The sequence below is a fragment of the Phasianus colchicus genome, chromosome 8 (genome assembly GCF_987193195.1).
Source record: "Phasianus colchicus chromosome 8, bPhaCol1.hap1.1, whole genome shotgun sequence".
NCBI classification, from domain to species: domain Eukaryota; kingdom Metazoa; phylum Chordata; class Aves; order Galliformes; family Phasianidae; genus Phasianus; species Phasianus colchicus.
The window spans coordinates 17871529-17893893 of NC_143443.1; the positions used below are offsets into that span (position 1 = coordinate 17871529).

General features: G+C 48.0%; 1 long non-coding RNA gene across 1 annotated transcript; it reads left to right on the forward strand.

Moving 5' to 3' along the window:
* Nucleotides 1–26: 26 nt before the first annotated feature.
* On the forward strand, nt 27–19262 carry LOC149917043 (uncharacterized). The gene is made up of 3 exons (XR_016468787.1): nt 27–10284; nt 16284–16845; nt 16991–19262. It is a non-coding gene; the product is annotated as an uncharacterized LOC149917043 (long non-coding RNA).
* Nucleotides 19263–22365: the final 3103 nt, after the last annotated feature.

Consider the following 22365-nt stretch of genomic DNA (forward strand, 5'->3'; position numbering starts at 1 on the left):
AACAACAAAAAAAAACCAAAACAAAACAAAAATAACCACCAACCAACAAAATTGGGTACCAACACTGAAGGGGAAAAAAAAAAAGGATAAAAAAAAAAAACACAATAAAATTAGGAAACGGATGGAGTTATTTTCCACCCAGTGCTCCTGGTGTGATGAAGAAGCGTATGCTCCCTGAATCCCAACTTCTGCGAAGGTTAACCAATCCTAAAGTAAGAGCTAAAGGGGGTTGGTGAAATGAAGCCGCAGAACTTCCTAAGAAGAGATTATCTACTTAATTAAAGATTTTTTTTTCCTAAGACCTTCAGCCAATCAGAACTCAAGTGCCAGAGAGAGATTGAACTGATGAAAAGAACACCCCAGGTTCCTCGAAGACAAATGCACCAAGAAAGGGATAAGAGGGAGGGAAAAGGGGGGAAAAAGGAGAGAGAAAGAAAAAAAAGAGAGAGGGAGAAAGAAAGAGACAGCAAATCCCTTAAAGCAATCACTAGACTCAATCTCCATCGCACTGCCCTGCCTCTCCATCCCCCCCAGGACAGCGGGAAGGGCTGCTTGGGTGCCTTCACCTCCTCCTGTCAACATCTGGGTGCTCCCAGCTGGTGTTGGGACCAGTCCATCCATGCCCCATGTTTGGAGACAAACAAATACCATCCCTGCCTCAGTCTCCCCCAGAAGCTTAAGGGGAATCAGTGCCTATTCCCACTTCCATCTGCTCCTCCCTCATCACGGTGACCTATCCCAAACCACGACCCAAGCCATTCTGTAGTTCTACAATCCTATGAATTTCAGCAGGGCACCCAGCCCATCCCTCCTGGCCGTAGAGGACATGTTACTGCCACACTACAGTCACTCTTACTGGTCCCAGGCCAGTGGGACCACATATTCATCACCTTTTCCTGGAGCCCTAGGAGCATCCTCTTCACTAGCTCATGCTTGCATCCCAATGCCCTATGGGATCTGTTGGGGAGGTCAGTTAGCTTCCATAAGGACACTAGCAGACAGCTCCATGCTCTTCTCTTCCCTGTGCCCATGACAGACTAGCAACATTGCTGTGCAGCCTGCCCTCAAGCCCTTTCATGCCTTGAGCCACATGCTTTCTCCTGAATGTGAGCTGCACGTTCTCCATGTTTCACAACTGATCTTATGCTGTGGACATGGTCAGCCAAACCATGTACTGAAAACCATCAAACTTGTTTCACCCAGGGAACAGCTGCAAGGCAGAAGAACTGGACCAGCCTAGGGTGAGGATGTTTGCCAAGCTCCCAAAATGAGAAGATCCCCCTGGCTGGTGGTTCTGTCCATGTGGCCAGCAGAGATGTGTGCTCAGCCAGACCTTGGACACAGTACATGGTCTGCAGGCAGAGCACTACCTTTGCCCCTAGCACTGCCAGAGTAGCCTGACTGCAAGCACCCAGGTGAAACAAAAGTGCAGCCACCATCAGCCTATTCCAGGACCAGCTGTGCCTGCCAGCTCTTCCTAGTACTGCCAGGATGGCAGTATTTGCACTAATTAATGCCCCACCAGTTCCTGAAGCTATGAGCATTTTAAAAGATAAGGTGTTACATCCACTGGGGAAAAAATCTGAAAGTATGTCTTGTAGAGGCTGAAGCCCTAGAAACTGAAAAGTAAGTGTGATAAGCTCAATTATTATTTTGATACTGTAATGTTGTGCACAGTGCGTTGGTTTTGAAGGTTTGATTTATGATCCTGAAGGGGTCTGCTTCTTCAGGGGAGAAGAAAATACTGTCACCATCAGTTTTCAAAATGTGCTTTGTACTTGGCAAGCATTTCTGATGGCAGGTACTTCTTATGAGTGTTCAAATGCTTGTTTCTGTGCTCTTGAACAGGATTTTCTCATTCCTTGGGTCCAGCAGCAACAGTGTTTTGAAATCAGGTTAAACTTCAGTTACATCTTGACCAACTGGAAAGGAGGGTCTGCTGGGGTGAGCTATTGTTATTTACTTCATGGCAAGTTAAGTAAGGGGATTGCAAAAAGGAGGAAAAAAACAAACTGGTAAATGCAAAACAAAGATCATATTTTTATGATCAGGCTGTCCCAATAAGCAGGCAGGCTTTCCCCCAAGTTCACATAAACACAAGGAGCACAGAGTGCTTCAGAGCCAGTAGCCTTCCCGGTCTGTTTCTGATTTCCATTAAATGCAATAGTAACTTTCCCATAAATAAGCATTTTTTTCAAGCCAAAGAGACTGGAGGCAACACCTGACGCAAAACAGACCCAAACATGTTTCAAAGCACTTAATTACAGTTCTCAAAGGCTGTATAATGGAACCTATGAAGTACTCACTAAAGAAATGGAATTTGAAATTGTTTTATAATGTTCTCAAAATGTTGTTGTTGTTACCAACAAAAGCTCTGTAAATTTTCTAAAATGGGCTCAGAGAGTATTAAAATACATTTTATAACCAGAGGGACTGGTGGTGTGTCACCCTATCTGACCCTTTGGCTTGTGCAGATCCCATGGGACTTTTGCATGGGGTTCTGAAATATCTGTTTGACTGTTTGCTCTCCTTTAAGAAAGGCAGGTGGGATTTGGGAGTAAGAAGAGGTAGAAGAGCTGCAGCCATCTATGTTTTTTGTTGTTTAAAAAAAACCAAAAAACAAAAAACCATGAGTATAAGATGTTTTAATTTACAGAGCACAGAGAAGATCTCTTTAAAGACCTTGTAAAAGTAACCACTGAAAAAGTCTCTAAAGCTCTGCCTTCTACCTTGATAACAGTGCAAATGATGGAAATGGACATGAGGTTAAGAAGTGTAGGGTAAATATTTCAAGTCCAGCCCACTGGTATCTCATTAAAAAGGTCAGGCAGAAATAAAAAAAAAATTACCAATGTGCCAGAACTGTGAGATGAAAATGCCCAGTTCAGCCCTGAAAGAGAGAGAAGACACCTCAGGAAGGTCTGCTATCCCACAGCAGTAAACAGGCTTTGACTGACCTGACTGCACTTTGCCTTTTACAACAGCCAAATCTGGCTTCAGCAGGATTTGGTCCTTGTCAAAGCATCCCCTAAGGGTCCCAAAAAGTGTGAGTATCACTTGCAATCCACTACTGAAAGTGCCCTGTGTTATTCTGCTCCTGCAGTCAAGTGGCTCTGGAAACAAAGCTGGGGAAATGTAATACCTTTTATTAGAAGGATTGATACACAATGGAAAAAGCTGATTTGTTTTTTCGAGTATTTCAATTCTGAAAAGGCAGGAAAGGTGCCAGTGTGCCCAGAAGCCTATTTGTTTATATATTAATCAATTTGAACCAGAAATAATGTCAGTATCAGTAGTGTTGACACACCTGAACATGTAAATAGCTGCTTGACCTCATCACTGTAAGCCTAACTCTGTAGCATTCACGTTCTCTGTTGCTGTTCCCTGCATTGTTGACACACACTGAGTTGACACATGACCTCCCATGAGGTCTGCTTCTTTTTACCGGTATTAAATCTGTCCCTACAGTTAATGCAGGGACAGTTCAGGGTACCCTATTGCCGTGGCTGGAAGGAGGATCACAGAGGTGAAACCCAAAGCCAAACCTGAAGTCCTCAATAAGATTCATTGGGGTCTGAGCAAAAAGGCTTTTCTTTCTGCATCACTCTGGCTCCCTTCCTTGAGTAACTTGCAGAGGCTCACACAGTGTTCCCAAAAAAGTGTTTATTTTGAGAATCTAGAAAGCAAGTCAATATCCAGAGCATCTTTTACCAGCATGCTGTGACTGGGCACCGAAAAGGACAGAAGTGCTGAAAGGATGAAAGGTACCTGGGAATGACCCACTTCAGGATCTATCAGCTTAGGGGAACAGGACAGTGAGAGTGGCAGGGGAATTATATGCAGCGCTCTGAGGAGGAGTAATTAGGAAGAACAGGATGCAGTAAATCAAATCACATCCCTAGCTATCTGGAAAAGAGATCCCCTGGGATGAGAGAGACTGTGCCAACTCCAACAACATGCCCAGCTGCACCTTGCTCCTGTCTCCATGCACCTTGAAGGAAAACTGTGCTTCCTTTGGTACCAGGAGCCTAGGCCACATGCTGTGCCTGGGCAGGACACAGCCACTAGGACAGCCTTTGGACAGCCTTGTGTGGGCCACCACAGACCAGGTCATGGGGAGCAGAAGGCATCTCACTGCACTTATAGAAGGATTATAGAAGGGAAATTCTTTACAGAGAGAGTGGTGAGGTACTGGAACAGGCTGCCCAGAGAGGTTGTGGATGCCCCATCCCTGGAGGTGTGCAAGGCCAGATTGGATGGGGCCCTGGGCAGCCTGGTCTAGCATTAGGTGGGAAGGCTGGTGGCCCTGCGTGTGGCGGGGAGTTGGAGATTCATGATCCTTGAGGTCCCTTCCAACCCTGGCAATTCTATGATTCTGTGATTAGAAGCTGGAGAGGGGTTTGAAAGGTCTGGAGTTCTCTGGACCAGAGGAGGAGGCAGGTGAAGCAGGAGGGTGGCTCAGCAGAGTCGTGTAAATAATTGCCTGCGTGGCTCTCTGAGATGAGGAAGACAAGGCAACTATACCTAGAAGCTGCTCAAATGGGTGCACTGTTGCACCACAGGTGTACATTTTGTTTCCCCTTCAAGCTTCATGTGCTCCTCTCAATATTAATACTATCAGGAATATTTGGAAACGAGCTGATTTCAAACTGCACAGAGTCAAACCCTTTCATTAAGAAATCTGCCCAGTGGCACACTTTGATCTTTTTTAGCTGAAAGCGTGACTGCGCTCTGCAGGAGCTGTAAGTAGCCCGGGCTGACTTACAGCTGGCCAGCCCTCACCACAGCCGTTTGTTTCGTCCGTGCTGATCGACTGATCGACCTGGAGTCCTTTTTGTAGCACGTACAGGAGAGGTTCATTTGAGGGTTTGACAGGATTCTGTGATCTTTCTTACCTCTAACACGCTACGCAGCCTAATGAGCGTGAGAGGCGTGTGTCGGATTGCGTTCCTCCCAGCCGTGCAGCAGCCGGCAGAGGGTGCTCCCACCTCGTCTGCTGCTGGGAAGCATCCCGGTCACAGGTGTGCTGCCACGGCCCGGCTTTGCGGGGGTTCTGCTTCGAAAGATCTCTCCTCACCTCCACACCTATGCGCCTCGAGTCCTCAGCGGGGGTGAAATCCACGGGTCACCGTGAGTAAAATAACAGAATCTTAGAATATCCCGTGTTGGGAGGGACCCACAAGAGTCATAGGATTGTGTAATGGCTTGGGTTGCAGGGAACCTTGAAGATCATCTGGCTCCACCCAGCCTTGCTTCCCACCAGCTGCTCAACCTGGCCCTGAACAGCTTCAGGGATGGAGCACCCAGCTTCTCTGGGCAGTCTGTGCCAGGGCCACAACACCCTCTTGGGAAGCATTATCTTCCTAACATCTCATCAAATTTTCCCTTCTTTTAGTTTAAAACTGTTTCCCCTTGTCACTCATTGAGAGAGAGGACAAGGATCATTGAGCTCAACCCCTGGCAACACACAAGACCTTTTCCTGATAGCCCAGCTCCCCTCCCCTGACACAGCTCTGTGCATTTCCCTGGGCCCTTCACTGCCACCAGACAGCAGAGCTCAGCCCTGTCCCAGGTGCAGGATGTAACACTTGCTCCTGTTAAAATTCATGCAGCTGGGGATTGTTGAGTCCTCCAGTTTTTCACAATCTCTCTGCAAGATCTCTCTGCCTTTGAGAGAGTGTTCACCTCCTCCCAGCTTAGTGTCATCCACAAATTTTCTGAGCATACTTTCATGTCAAGGGATCTCACAGCAAAGCTGCTGGTGAAGGGCCTGCAGAGCCCTGACCTGTACTCTCTGCAGCCTCCATGTGTCCTGTGGCAAGCTTCCTCTGGGCAGGATGCTGCTGCTGGTGAGTCTTCTACAGACATCTCAGGAAGGGCCACAGCTCACTGATCTTCAAGAGGGAGATGGATGCAAAGCTATCAGGAGAATGCAAAGGACGTCTGGAACCACACTTCTGTGCACTTGTGATTTGTGGGATCTTAGGACTATCACCAGGGTAAGGGTCCTGCACCTCTTCCTCAGCTCTTTGCCCTAAAATAGTGGTTAATATAGCGCTGGTACAAGTCCAGTGAGGTCCTTCCTCTTTGCCTATGATGACTAACATGACAAACCCTTGGCATTTACTTGGGATGAGTCAGGCCTGCAAAATCATGAGACTGTCTTGAGAATAATACACAGTAGGAGCTATTTGTGTCCAAGCCTTTAAGGTACTCTTGGGGCTTGTTTCCTCTCGAATCGGCAGGGCTGGGAACATGCTGTTCTCACAAGTGAAAGGCAAGCCCAGAGCCCTGAGCCGCAGGCAATGAGGCTTTATGACAAACACCAAATGTCAAAAAACTTGCAATAATTCTTTGGAGGTAGCGAGACTGAGAAGGCATACAGGACCTCCCTGACTTGCCCCAAATGGGGTGAGTGGTGGGTCTGGCTGTTTGTGTAAGAGATCTCATGGATTCAGTTCACTTGCATTTAAACACTGGATCTTTCTTGGTCCGTCCTTGGCCAAGAATTTCACTTGGCTTTCCTTGTGTTACTTGTTGCTACTTTCCACCTTGGGAGTGGCTGCCTTTCAGTGATGAGCATCGGATCAGCTTGTGTGGTGCTGTGGCTTCCAATGAGCTGTAAGGAAAGCTGAATCCTTTGCTATAAAACCCATGGCTCAGGTTCTGGCTCCAGTACTGACCAAGATCATCTCTTCTGCCAAAATATCCAGTCAGCCCCAATAAATGGTGATGATCAGTAACTTAGAGACTGACTCAGACAACTGAGATGAAGAAACACCTCCAAGAAGTTCAGTGTAAACTGGCATCATAAAATCTATTACAAATCCTTCATAAATGCCATTGCTGACAAAGACAGAATCCAGCTTCCTTTCAAATTCTCAAGGAAGGGGTGCTTTTTTTGATGGTTGTTGGAAGAATGTTGTGGGCGCTGTTGTTATACAACCTTGACCTCTGATATAAGCATCTCAGGAAACCAGCTGCCACATAAACAATAAAGCAGCACTTTTGTTGGCCTGCTGGGAACAAGTCCCTTGGCTTCCCTACTGTCAGCCTGGACAAAGTTTCACCACTGATGAGGGCTACCAAGAGAGGGGTGTTACTGGAGCATAGCACTGTCTGAAGGAGGTGAGACCCAGAGATTGAAGGAAAGAGAAGCGTGACTAGAAGCAGTAAATCTACTGAGTGTGAATGTCAAAGCACACCTAGGAAAGAAGGTGTCAGTCTGGTCAGGTGCTATTGAGAGGAGTCAAGGCACAACAGCAAGTTATTCTGGCCATGCTATGTTCATTTGTCACAACCGCTAGTAGCCAAGCTTGCTTGAACCAGTGTTTTACTAAATCATTCTTATCAGACCTCCATCACTAGAGCATCCCAGAACACAGTCCACTGCAGCTTCTCAGTACATTACTAAATGTCAGCTGTTGAGTGGCTGCTGAAAATCGAAGCATGGCACAGGTAACAACTTGCCCAGAGTCAGGCAGTGAGGCAGTGCCTTGTATGATACATCTGCGCTGAAAACAGACAAGAGCATGGTACGCTTGTTGGGAGAGGAAGGGAAGGGGGATTACTCCCAACAACACATCAGTGGTGAGATGGGAGTACCTTACTGAGATGGTTGCCAAACTGTCCTGTGAAATGGGAACCTTCTGGCCCAGGGTTGCTGGGGTCTGCGACCCCAAGGGGCCGAGATGGCTCCCTGCTAGGTGCAGAAGAGGATGCTGTATGAAGTGAGCTCTTACCAAGCCCCAAAGTCTATTTGATGACCTGCATCTGGACTCAGAATACAAATCAATAGTGACGTTGTGCTGTTTTTTAACACATGCAAAGTAGGAATGAGCTCTGTGTTTAGAGCACAAAACATTAATTACACCATCCATGCCACACCGGTAGTGAGGAGAAGGCAGGAAACCCCAACAGCCACCACATAAGAAGATGAGTGTTCATATTAATCCATCACTGAGTCGTATTTTTTGGAATGAGGTACTTCAGATAACTTTGTCATTACCTATAGCCACCCTGAAAGTCATGTTTACTCCCAGAGTTTGTGCTGCCAGCTTTTATAGCAGTGCGGATTTGGAGGAAGAATCCCACTCTCCCTCTCCTCAGATTTCAGAAATACAGAAAAATGATCCCGACTTCATCGTGTCATCAAGGTGAGCAAAGAGGGATGTGGAACTCTCGGTGCAGCTGAAGGCACCGACTTGGGACGTGCTGTTCCTGCATTTCCCTCTCTGACACAAGGATGGCGATGCTGTTCCAGCTCTTTCTTCAGCCGACGAAGAGCGCTGTGCTCTCTGTGCACGGCTCTTTTTATAGCACCGCAGGGCGTGCTGATGGATGATCGCATACGACAGGAGTCATTCTCACAGCCAGCCTGTAGCTGTTGCTACGTCCGAAGCCTTGCACGCAGCTGCTGGAACAGCCCTACACGCCCATGGTTTGCAACCAGAGAAAGAACAAAATGTCTGCAGGAATTTGTGTGGCTGGTTCCAGGGAGGCTTTTTATTATGCCTATTTAAAGATTGTATCAATGATTTGTAGGTGGCGATGCTCATGGGACATATCGGATCCTGCTCAGGACACAGGGGCTTCTGATTCCAGCTCAGCCTCTCACTGTGGATAAATTACCCCTGTTTCACATAACCCAGTCTTCCTCCTCAGAGTCTCTACTTAGACCATAAGCTTTTGGAGTCAGTGGACACCTTCTGGTGTGGGTTGTATAGCACCTGGCACAGCGCAGACTTTGGCAGACTTTGCACCTTATCAGCATCAAAGTCTTCATATAAATTAATTTACCTGAATGCTCCCTTGCCCTTCTTGGTGTTAAACCACACATGATAAGAAGTCATGGAGGAAATTCTGTGTGTATGCATGTGTGTGCATCTGAGTGCATAAAACCACTTTGGAGTTTGGTGTGACTGAAAGGTGTGACACCTGTGTTGTGAGCAGAGGTGACGACTACGCCCTCCAAGCATACCTCAAACACTTCGCCTCAGACACGGTGTGTATACAACCCCCAATGCCTGCTAGAAGCCGTCTTCTGTGTTTGAAGGAGCCATCTCCTGGGCTTGGAGCCCAAAGGGCAATTGCTTGGCAGTTGTGGTGGTCCTCTGCAGCGAACAGCTCCTGAGGGAAAGGAGCTCATAGCACACTGGAGCTTGAGGACAAACTGCTACCTTTGTTAGAAGTGGCTACAAAGGGATACTTGTTGTACCTATCCAAAGAGGAAGCAAAACCCAACTGTTTGAGGAGAATGGGACTTCCAGTCCCTTCCCTATTTCTGGTTGTTCCCTAGGAACATCACTGGAGGTAGGAGGCGCCAGATCATAAAGGAAACTACCTTTGGCCCAAAAAAAAAAAAAAAAATCCTGTCAAAAGACATTTGAAATTGGGATGGGGGGGCAGAGCGAGGAGGAGGGTTGTGCTTTTTTCATGAATTATGTGAGAACCATGGATACTGCTCCTCCTGGTATTACGAGCACAAACTTGCCATCTAACAAGGCAGAAAAGCAAACCCTTCAGTGCACCTCCCCTCCAATGGCATATTTTCCAGCTTTTTTGGGCTGCAAGGAGCAGACCTGAGTGAAAGCCTGTTTTGTCTGTGCGTTCCCTCTCTTGATCAAGATATCAGCCAGTCATCCAAAAGAGCTGGTGTTTCTCACTGTGCTTCTCCAGATTAGCCTTGCGCCTTCTGTGTCAATCTGCCCCAGCTTAGCTGGTGACACCAGGCATTCTGAAGCAACAGTGAAGCTCTGTTCCTCATTTGCCAGCCAGTTTCTAATCCAGGCCCTGCTATTTTTATCCAGTCAGGATTTCTCCACTCCCTTAATAAATATATTATGTGGCACTCTATCAAATATCTGGCCAAAGGAAGAACAGTTTGAAATACTTTCTGGCCATACTGGCACAGAAGACAACTGACTAATCAAATTTCATCTTGTTCTCCGAGCTGACTTTAACAGCAAATCTCTCAGGTAAAAGATCTGGGCACCAGGATTTTGTCAGCATTTCCACCAAACTAGCACTCTCCCTTCTCTCCAAAAGCAGTTGCACAGATGATGTAGAAGGGGAGAGTTTTGCAAAGTCCTACCGTGACCACCATCTTAATCACATGTGTCACAAAGAAAGGACCTCCTTCAGTGACCCAACAAAACAAGAACGTTCCCCACTGCCATGTTCTCTCGCAGGCTCAGCCCCAGTGTGTGATCTGTGTTCTGATGAAGATCTGAGTGACCAGGAGACATTCCCAAGGCTTTATCTGAGCTGAGTTAAAGCACACAGGTAAAATGCAGTAAGCTCTATAATAATGAGAATGTGGCCTGAAAGACATCATTTGTAACATCAGCTAAATAGTAGTTTGGAGCTGTTCTCCCTCCCCCTCAGCTGGGTTACAGTGAAAGGACAAAGGCCAACATTTTCAAAGTACTCTAGTATGGTGGGAACTGGCTCTCAAAAAACTGAGCCCTTCACAGCATCTTTGGTAGGATTCCCAAGATCACCTTGTGACCTTCAGCATATGTAAACCTTGGAGTGGCTCCCCATGTCCTCTGTTCAGGGCTAAGATGATGGATAGCTCTCATATTCAAACAAATAGGCTAATAGATTTCTTTCAGATATTGTTTTGGGTTCAACTGCACATCTTGGATAGCCTGTACTGAAACTAGCACCAGCTTGTAATTTCTCTGCTGAGGAAAATTGGACTGGCCCTCAGGCTGAGCCTCAGCTGTGCCTCTTTCCCCCTTCCAGGTATGGGGAGTGAGGTGCTGGGGGATGAAGCACAGCTGAGCAGTGAGGCTCTGATATAAAAGGGACCTGCTGGGATGGGAGCCTCCAAAAGGTTATCTGGGAGCTGGGCTGGGAATATATAGGCTGCTGCTATTATGCAGTAGGGGAATAATAGGCTTAGAGCAAGACTCTGAGTGCATATCTAGAGATTTAACCTCAGATCTTTGATTGTGGTTAAAGCTTTGATTGTTGAAAGCTACTACAACAGCTGCTAGAGAGAAGAGGAAGTTGATGTATTTGAAAACTGCCTTTTATGGTTGGTACCATGTAAGGGAAGGGGAGCATAGCAATGCTCAGTTCTCAGGAAAGAAAACAAAATTACTCTGAGTAGCAAATTATCCTCTGCAATTATCCCTAGTTTCCTGCTGTTTTCTGCTCTGGAGGGAGCAAAGAAGAAGGGCTAAGGCAAATAAAGTTAGGAACCAGAAACAATTCTGAAACTCTAGAATATCCTGTGTTTGGGGGAAGGAGTGAGTTGGCATCCCTAGTCTTATTTACAATGAGGGCTTCTGGAATTTTCTCTCTTAATGATGATGTGGTAATCTGACCTACGTATCATATAATCACAGAAAGGCTTGGGTTGAGAAGGACCACGGTGATCATCTAGTTTCAACCCCCCGCTATGTGCAGGGTTGCCAACTACTAGACCAGGCTGCCCAGAGCCAATATGTCATGTCTCTGTTTATTGCTGGGATACCATTAGTCTTCAAGCATATGAGTTGATTCTGGGGATGCAGCTGCTATCTGAAATATTTTTGTGTCCTCTCCCAGATGTCTGTGTGAACTTTGTTTCAAGGGTCGTTGAGCAATTTAATGGTGGATCTGTAGGCTCTACACCAGAGCAGCTCTGATGTGGGGTGTTTTTGACTAAGCCAGGATATTTCTCAGCTGGTGACCTCACACCTCTCAGGTTGAAGGGCAGAGCTTAGGCAGTGTTATCTAAGGAGCTGGAGGCTAGACCCTCTCTGTGATGAGGTTTGTCCTTGAGCTGCTATCTTGGTTAGATGATTTTAGACTTGGGGATATTTGTGTGCTAGCAGTGCCTGACAAGTTCATTTCACTTAGGTAACCCCTATGCTTTGTCATGACAGAGTGTGGCTTATGCATCAATCAGCTGGTTTCCTTGTTGATTGCTATCATTCTTATCACCCATGAAGTTTACTGTTCTTTGGCTTCTGTGGTCAGCGAGAGATTCAGCAACTCTCTGGCCCTGCTGTTTGCAGACAAACAGAAAAGCTGGCACTTGTGTTAGTGTGACCATGTCCCTGTGGTGGTTGGCAGGCTGTCCTGTTTGAGGTAGTTACAGATGTTTGATCTTCAAACAATGTCCATAGGGAATCTTACTACATTTGAACAGCTCTCATCTCCTTTGATATCTGAAGAGCAGATATCATAGCTGAAAGGTTTCCAGTGGCTATATTTTCCTTGCTGTTTCATCACTGAGCAAACAAAGTAATAGCAAACTTTTATATTGCTTAATTTATTTAAGTATTCGGATCTGAAGTTGATTTATTTTCTCCATCTGCGCAATGTTCTTATGTAAAAGCACAGAATCAAGTAGACCTTTTGATATTTTGGAAACAACCCATTACCCAAAACTCTGGGGATGTAGGCAGGCCCAATTATTCCTTTAGTATGTACAGCATAGACTGCAGTATAGGTGTATTGCAGAAGGCTCATTAAGGTGGGGATTGTTCCTTTTCATTAAGGAACAAGAGGGTAAGCTTAACCTATAGGTCACTGATAGACTGTGAATGAGCATCCAAACTTCCTGAGTCCCAGTCCAGCACATGTTTCATGCATGGGGTGAGGAGAAAACAAACAAACAAAAAAACCAAAAACAAACAAAAAAACCAAAAACAAACAAAAAAACCACTCTGATCTTCATGAGAATGGAGGAAGCCAGAGGAAGCAGTGGAGGAGCTGGTATGTTCACCTTGTTGCATGTGGGGCCACACCAGAGACACTTCTCTGGGGCGAGGGAGTGTGTGTCCCTGGAGTTTAACTTGAGTAGGTGTTGTGTTACTTGATTACCTGATGCACATTCCTTCATCCACTCTATCTGCACTGTAATTAATTTAGCTGCTAAACTGATGGGATTTAATCTTGAGGTTCTTGCTGCTTCTCTCTAGTAACTCTGGTAAAGCAGCCTTGGAGAACTCCCGCTTGATTCTCTGTAGCTTTCTAAATGCTACCCTTCCAGACAAAGGTGGCATCTGCTTGGGTTCCCAGCTGCTGGCAGAGCAGTTTGGAAGCCTCAGTGGATACAGGAGCCAGGCCATCATAAAATCATTAAGGCTGGACAGGACCTCTGAGACCATCTAGTCCAGCCAACAATCCATGTCACTAACCATGTCCCTCAGTGCACATCTCCACATTTTTTAACCACTTCCAGGGATGGTGACTCCACCACCTCCCTGGGCAGCCTACCTGCTTGCTGATGCATGGGGGAACAGACAGAAAAGCACACTGCTTTCTGAAGCAGGAAGGTTTCTGCTTGAAACATGGGGATTTGATAACAGTTTGGCACTGGTAGAAAGGATCTAGAGCGAAGTTCCTTTAGCCTTACAGCTGCTGACATCCTGCGGGCTTTCCCTGAAGTCTGAGGTAGAGGTGGAAGTGTCAAAGCTAAGCAAAATTTTTGGGACTGTCTCAACACAATTGACATCACCTGTGTTTCACACAGATGAAAGGGATAAGAGGGTTAAAAAAAAAAAAAAAAAAAAAGGAAAACAAGCTTTGAGAACTTTGAGTGAGTGAAAATTCACGACTAATACCATTAAAGCTGAGCTAGCTCACTTTGCCCTTTATCTTCAATCACATCCAGTTTGGTTTATTTTACTTGAGCACTAAATGAATCCAGTGGCTGCAGGCAATGCATGGGCTCACGAGGTCCCATGGGCTGAGGGTCTTTTGCTCCCAGGTGAGGTGCTGAGCACAGAAGTGAAGTGCTTTGTAATCTGCCCGTGGTAGGAGCTGGAAGCCAGCTGCTGACTGCAAGCATCTGCTGATTGCAGCTCATTGGGCTGCCAGCATCAGCTGATTGAGCTGAGAGTGCTCTCGCAGCCAGGGCTTAAACAGTGATGACAGTGAAGAAGGGAAAAACAGCAGAAAAGCATGCTGTCTTAATAAATTATTATGTTGCTTGCATCAGTGTGCTGGGGCTGAAGGAGTTAGCAGAGATAACAGGAAAAACGTTTGCTGAAGCAGAAAGTTGTGCTTGAGTGCTGCTTCAGTGAGGTGTGTGTTGGTGCCGAGCTGTATGTGTGCTCACAGAGGCCAGGTGTGTGTGTGAAACTTCTGCGATCAGGGCTGGAACGCCACAGGAAAATCTAGAAGCATGTTTTGCCTGTCAAAGTGTTTATTTCATTAGTTTGACTGTTCCTAACAAGTTTGCTTTGCGATGAGTGCTTTGGGTTTGCTTCTTACGAGGCACCTCTGCCTGCATCTGGATGTTGGGGTTCTGCCTCTTGGGCTGCAGGCTCTATCTAGTGCTGGAGCTGCTTTTATGTGCAAGATTGCGTGACCTGGTTCAAGCCTTTAAGCACTTCTTTGGGAGGAGTGCTTCACAGATGAGGACACTATTGGTAGTTATTAAAAATAAGAGGCTAGAGATAATATGACTGTTCTTTCAGTCTCAAAGCATCTGCTGCTACCTGTGGTTAATCAGAGGATAGTTTGGGTCTGACTCAATAAAGCTAGTTTGGTTGCAGTAGTAATTCAAACAACGCACATTCTTTATGCACATATGGAGAAATCTGCTCCTTATGTAGAGGTACAGACATGACAGCCCCAGAGAGATGGGAACACAGATTACCTGGAGGCACATCCAGGGGGAGGCTTGTAAGGTAAAAATGTGGCTGCTATCTTTTTTGGGGCAATGCAACTTGCAACACGTGGTTGTTTTTCCACGTTAGAAATGCTGAATCTGCATAGTTTCCCTGGACATCAGCAGCAGCCTTGAGGTATCACCTATGGAAACACCTGAAACAAGCACATGCTTTAGAAAAATTGCAGATTGCAAACAGTAGAGTGACTAATGGTGGGGCTGGGTCTGCCAGTCTGTGGTCCTCAGCCATACACTGAAGCATGCAGAGATGTGTGGGTGATGGAGCAGCATGGTTAGCTGCCTCTCACATGGAACCCTCTTCCTTTGACTGCTGTGAGCAGTGGCAAAGATTTCACATGGCTTTACACGAACTGTTTCATGGCAGGTGGCTTGTTTGGCCAAAGAAGCTGTCTTGCACTGACAGCATCTGCAGGACACACCACTAACTTTTAAGAGTGCTACCTCGTACCACATTGAGTACCATCTCTAATATGTTTCTTCCAAATAGATGTCATAATTCCCTTTTTTCTTGTTAGGGGAAGAAATAGATTACGGCCGCTATTCCTTATAGTACCTTCTGTTAGCTGTTGTTATTAATAGAATCAAGCTGTTATTAGAAATAATGGGTAACTATTCACAGAGCGCATTCACTTAATGACTTGTGTACTCGCTCACGTTCACTGATGTTGCCCAGCTGGAGCTGGGAGGCCAACCCAACGTGCACACTTGGAAGCAGGAGGTTATCCTGATGCACCAGTGGCTTCTCGGCAGGTGTTTAGAAATTCCTTCAGAGGGCACTTGGTTTCACCAGGTGCATGTGTAACTCCATAGTCTTCACTTGCACACAGCAGCCAGTGCCCAGTGGGTGTGATCTGAGTTACTCAACCTGCTGAAGATGCTAATGTGTGCTGGCAGCCTTGTTCAACATCAGCCTCTGGAGTCTATCAGTTCTTGAAAACTCATCAGGATTACCAGTCTCCAGAGCTTATCACTCCTTGGAAAGCTTTCACTTAATATCTTCTTAGGATGTATCTTTCTTATCTTTGCCCAGTCATGTTTCCTGGCAACCATTTCTCCATTCAAATCTATAGAAACATATGGAATTTAAATGAACTGTTGGTACCGGGAAATGCCCCATGGCTTTAAGCTGAAATGAGCAGCATCATTGCCCTGAACAGGCAAAGCATGTGCCTACAGACACAACAGTGCATCACAATCAGCCCTTTCAGCACAGACTTATCGCTAAGATGTGTGCCCTTGGCAGAGTATGTGATCCTGTGGCATGAGGTGTACTTGAGCAGTTTAGGAATAAACTGGATCTCTAGGCAGCTGGATCAGTACTTGGCCATGTCAGTGCTATCATCTTTATATGGATGTGAACAGAAGTTCAGATGAGCCACCGTGCTATGGACAGAGAACAACAGGAGAGGGAAAACCTGAAAAACTATTAGTTTGCTCTGGACTCTCATCTGAAGTGTGACATGGGGGAGTCACTGTCCCTGGAGGTGTACAAGGACACGTGGCACTGAGGGACGTGGTTAGTGGGTACAGTGGTGATGGATTGATGGTGGTACTAGGTGGTCTTAGAGGTCTTTTCCAACCTTAATGATTCTGTGATTCTATTCTATGACCACTTCTGGTGTCTGATTTTTTTAATGATATACAGACTTCCATCTCATGTCAGCATTCCTGTTATCAAGACACTCCCTCTGATGCCATGGAGTTGCAGAGCTGTTTACAGATGGTCCAGCTGACTCTTATATGAAGCAATGACCTTCTCTGCACTGTAACATACTGGTGCTGGACCTGGCTGTGTGAATTCCTCACAGACCCCGGAAGGTTAGGAGGAGCACTGACTACGTGGCACCCAGCAGCTAGCAAATTGCATACCTGCTCTACGTGGGAACCCAGCAGAGCGGGATGGCCCAGGCCCTCAGCAGAAAGCTTCCTGGGATCTCGGCCATATGGCATACTGCACTGGTTACTCGTGAAGAAGTTCACTTGGGGCTTTCCTATACATGTGGTTAACAAGGCAGTCTACTTCTTCAGCAGGTTTCAATTAGTGTAGCTGCTCTGTGGGCGGCACTGGCTCAGCCTGGCAGCTTTGCCAATGGTCTCAGTTGGCTTCTCTTACTTTCGTCTGCATGACTCTGGGTCTTCTGCTGCTGATGGAGGAAATGTCTTTTCTGGCTGCACAGCAAGGGGCTCTGGAGACACCTGGGTTGCAGGTAGTGCACAGCTGGCACATCTGATTATAATGCCAGTCAGCGAGCTGGGAGAGAGAACTGCTATCATCTTGGGTGTCCACAGGGGAGGAAAGGGTGAGTGCTCTGAAACTCTTCCTATTCTAGCTGTGTCTTTTCCTCTCCACAGAGTCTGAGCCTCCAAGAGGCTCCTGCCCTGAGCAAAGTGAGTGGGGATGAAGGTAAAGGGCTGCTGTAATGGGAAAGCCTGTGGGCTACCAAAGATGCTTCTGCCAACCCTGCCAAGAGCCATGTCCTGCTGCGGCGGGACTTGAGCAGCCAGGAGGAGAGGAGGAACTGAAGGTCTGATCTGGGTGCTCTGACTCACTGCTCAGCTGAGCAGGAAGTATGGGGGGATTCAACTGGTGTGACCAGGAAAACAGCAGGAGCTGGGTTTTTGAGAAGGAACTAGAACAAAAACCTTTGTGCTTCTTCCAGGCATGAGGTGGGGAAAAGGAATGGTTTTAGACCTGTATTATTGCGGTGAAAATTGAGAGGATCACGCTGCCATGCTTGGCGCTGGCTGTGTAGATAGCTATCGTGGTGGTGGAGGGGAGGTCACACTGCTGGCATTTTGTGATAGGTTCCAAAAGCATTCAGAAATCCCAAACAGAATCAGAAATTAAAAATGAGTGTTGGTTTGTGGTTTATATGACAAAAGGCATAAAGCAGGAAAGTGTGTAAAGGTGACATTGAGCCACTGGCTGTGGGTTTAAGTGCTGAAATAAGCGATGCTGGTTGTTTCACGAAGCCAAGTTCCTCATCCAGTTGTTACAGAGCTGACATTTGGGAAATCAGATGCACATGTAGCCCTTATGGACAGAGCCTGCTTTGCATGAGCTTTGAGCTAAGATTTGCATTGCCAGACATCTCACTGTCATTGACTCATTGGCAGTGCATTGTGCCACTTACTGTCATGTCCTTAACTGGAATTAGCTGCCACCCCCTCTCCCAATGGCTCAATCACAGCTCTCCAGCACCTCAGTTCCTTCTTGCCCTCTGCTGCCAGCCTACCCTGCAATCACTCTTGCAGTACGAACGGTTTTGTATTGCTGTTCCCATCTCCCCCCAAAGAGTTGCCTAGCCTTGTCCTCTCAGCCATGAAAAAGCTATTTCCAAACACAGGAGCAAAGAAGATTTTCAGCAGCTGTAAAGCTCTGCTTTTCCCAGGAGGTGCTCTGTTGATGCCAGCTGCCAGGAGTGTCTCGGTGATTTTCACTGATGATGGGGTAATTGTATTTAAACTAAGGGGGCAAAGAGATTATCTTTAAGCTAACACACTGAATGGATACTGCCCTCCTTCTCGCTGCACTGAGGCCCCCTTATGATCACAAACAGCTCCTTTCCTCTCAGTAGCCCTTGTACAGAGGGGAGCTGACTGCATTTAACAGGCCAGTGTGCTCCAAAGTGGGGTTTGCATAATCCCAGCCCAGTAAATATATACTGTTTGATGTGCTTTGAGCAGTCTTTTGCATGTGAGCATGGCAATGAACAGCAAGAGCATCCATAATTATGGTGCTACTGCCCTTTGTGCTGAGCTGATGCCACGACGCCAGGCAGCTAACCTGCCTCCCGCAGACCAGAGAGGGTCAGAAGCCACTGGTGCTGACACCGTACGCTGTGCCCAGGCAAACATTTGGGTTAGAAATGTCTGTACTCACTGGCCATGTGGAATGGAGATGTATTGCTGTTGTGCAACTAAAGGGCAAAGAGACACCCCCCAGCACTCATGCAGCTTGTGACCTGCCTGCAGCACGGATCAGCACTGTCCTGCTGGGCTGGCAGGGGGCAGAACTGAAGGCCCTGTCAGCCTCACAGCAACACAGGCAGCTCAACCCCAGGTGGAGTAGCTGGGACAGAAGGTCCCTACCACAGCCATCGATGTGCCCAACCAAACCCTACTTCCCTGTGCCGGACACTGAATGTCAAGTCTCTCTCTCAGAGACTGCAGCAGAAAATCTGAGAAGCAGGAAAGCATCACCTGTGCCAGCTGCAGGAGGATTAGGAGACCTGCCCAGTGTGTGTGAGAAGCCAATAGCAGAGTGAGAAGTAAATGCATGATGAGTGACTCAGGCTCCAGTCTGGCCCAGCCCAAGGGGTGTGAACCTGCATCAGCTCCTGAGCAGCTCCATCCCACCCAAGGAACCTATTGTCATCGTTCCATCAGGACTGATGCGCTGCCAGAAACCAGAAATAGCATCCTGAAGAAGAAAAAAAAAGGGGGGGATTGGGGAAATGTTTGTGCTGTATCAATGCATTCTGGATTGGGTATTTTCAAATCAAAATGTTTCTGGCCTTTGCTTGGAAAAGGTTTTTCAGCTGTATTTGTGTGCAAAAGTACTGATTATATGTATCATAATGGAAGAAGTCCAAATCAAAAGGAAAGGAAATAAAACACAGAAAGAGACAACAGCCTGGAGAAAAACCAACCCCAGACAGCCGGGAAATCCCAGCTCTTTGTCTGCAGATAAATCTGAAATGACCAAGGGGTTTTTCCTTTGATTCTCAGGTTCGCCCTGAATCCAAATGAAAGCTAATACTGGTATAGCTGACTTCTGAAAAGAGAAAACATCCATTTTTTATGCTCTTTTCATATACCCCCTAATGCTCTGCCTGCACGTGATGGAGCCAAACAGGAATTGTAGAGAGACAAAGAAAATTTTCATAAACACAGAAAATAAACTGCACACAAACATTAAAGCAAAGCTGGTGCATTGTTAGCAGTGCTCTTATAGAGCTTTAATATTTCCTGAGGACTCTCGTGGGTCCACAATCTCTTCCACCACATCAATCCCAGTACGTTGCGTGCTCATTAGCCCAAAGAGCAGCTCATATTTATGGGTTTGAGATGGGCTTGTGGGTCGGGAGTGGTACACTGAGCTCCATTCCCTAAGATGGGATATTCACCATGTGCCATCAGACATCATGCTAATTTGGGGTGTGTGGTTGCTGGAGGGCACAGCCCCATACTTAGCAGCCTGCTATGGAGCTCCTTGCTGCACGTCTCAGCCCTCCCGGTGTGGCACGTGCTGAATGTTCCCATTGGCAACATTTTCCAGAAGTTTATCACCTCCTGTGTTAAAAAAAAATAATAACAACTCTTATCAGTCAAGCTCAGCTTGGCTTTTCCGATTTCCGGTAATTCTTGGGGCATTTTGAACCTCCTCAGCTCCCAGACAAGGATGGTATGAGCCACAGCCATAGTCACTGCTCTGCGAGCAGCTGATGTTGCTCACTCTGTGCTGGGGGTCACAGCTGGAGGCTGAGGGCTGCCACCACTAACACCCAGGATTGGACCCTATTGCACCAGCCTCATCCAACCCAACGGAGGTATCTGGGTATGAAAGGCAGAGAGGCACCACTAGGAGGTGATTCACCCTTTTCCAAACCCGGTATGTCAGGCTGCTGCTATGAGTCACCCTGGGAACCACCTCCCTGTCTCTCTAAGCTATAAAAGATGCTTATTTAACCTGCGTGGATCTCATGCATCACTTTAAAATTGCTTTAGTGGGTTGAAACCTGCCCCCTCCGTCTTTGCCAGTGACAAGAGGTACCTCAGCCCTCGATTGGGTTGGAGGAATTTTGGCAGGGAATTCGGGGCAGGTGAGCGCAGCATGGCCTGACATCCTCACCTGCTGGAGGTGGGAGGGCCTTGGAACCTCCATCTTAGCTGTAACATTCCAGGACTTTGACATTACTTACCTCAGTTTTCCAATGATGCACTTCCTGGTGGTTACCCAGGAGCAACGCATCTCAGCATCATTTCTTTGAGATTCAGGGTCAGGCTGAGTCTATTTCAGGTGATCAAATGGCAGCTAAATTGCTGTCATCCAGATCATTGCTGCTTAATCCATCAGCTTGAAAAGGCAGAAGCGCAACGCTGGTGCCACGTGAGTCTCCCCATGTTCCTGCCTGTCACAATGACCATGCACCGAGTGCGGGTCCCAGGTGACCTGGAGAAGGGTGGGCAGCACTGCTGATGGAGCAGCAGAGAGCAGAGTTTTGCAAAAAGCTATTTTAGGAGAACCAAGAGAGACAAACCATGTGAGACGAGCAGATGTGTTTGTTACAACGCCAAACTGTCATGTCACAGCTGTTGTCACTCCATTATGAAATCCTGCTTGTTCTGCAAAGCGCTATGGTTTTCCATATAGCTTAACGAGAAATGAAGGTTTGACAAGGTTGCTGTAGTTAAGAATTCCGAGCCAGGGCAGCACTCAGGAACAAAGTGACCGGATCCACAGCACAGCATTTGTGCGTATACAGGACACCGAGCTTCACGTATGCATGAGTTCACAGACACGCACGAGCAGAGGGGCTCGCGATCCCCAGAGCTCAGCAGGCGCCGCAGCAGCTCGGGGGCAGCGCTGGGCTGCAGGGGCCCGCGCCGTGCAGGGGCGGCACGGGGATTGGACGGCGCGGCTCTGGCGGCGGCACGCCGCGCGCCCCGCGCGTTTGGGCCGCGTTGCAGCCGGGTGCGGGCGGGGTCCGGGGCGCGGCGGGAGGGCGGCCCCGCAAGCGGAGCCGAAACGCCGAGGCCGGGCCGCGGATTGGGCCAGGCGGGATCACACAAGGCAGGCGAGCCGCCGATTGGCCCTGCGCGGGTCAGGAGCTGAGGGCTGCTGTAAACAGCCGGGGCCGACACGCTCTGGGAGGCCGTGGGCTGACCGACAGTAACCTCCAGGCAAACTCAGCCTGCCCCACCTCCCCGTTGTTGGTTTTTTTTTTTCTTTCTTTTTTTGTTTTTTTTTGTGCACCGTCAGCCGTTGCGGCTGGGCTCAGCCAATGGGCGGGAGCAGCGTGCGCAGGGCTCCGCCAGCCGAGGGCCGAACTGCCTGGCGCCAGCCGGGGGTGGGGGTCGCTGCATCCACGTGTGTGCGGGTCTGCCCGGTGCCGAGGGCTCGGGGATGCAAGGGCCGTGCCCGCAGCCCCCACCTGGCCGCCCGCAGGCTGCGCCCTCGGTCCCTCCCGCCGGTGGGTGCGAAACAAGCGGTCTCTTGTTTCCCTGCCCTCTCTTCCCAGCAGCGCCTTAACCCGTCCGTGCCTTGGTGGGGGGGAGATCCACAAAAAAGCAGAGTTGGGGTGCATCGGGACGGCACCCCGAATTCACAGAGCACGCAGAGAAGGGGGAAGAGGAATCGCTTTAAAACGCCTGCAGGCAGCGAGCTCAGTGCTGAGCTGGCAGCGCTGGAGGGCTCGATAGTGCCGGAAAGCGTGTGTTGGGCAGGGGATTTAATGACAGCCTTGGAGAAAAAGGGAGAGGCAGAGATCGGAGCTCTGCTCTCGTGAAATGCAGGCGGAGGGATCATTAACTTTATTTTTAGGCTTTTCTGAATAATCGGGGTTGGAGTTGGGCCTTCTGCCTCACTTGTGTTCAGAGGGGTTGTGCTGAGTGAGAAGAGCGCTGGATACCACAAGCAGCAGCCCTTCGCCAGCCCAGAGCAGCCACGCAGCCCCGCTGTGCCCCCCGCCCTGGGGCAGAGCGCTGCGGCCGGAGCTCAGCCT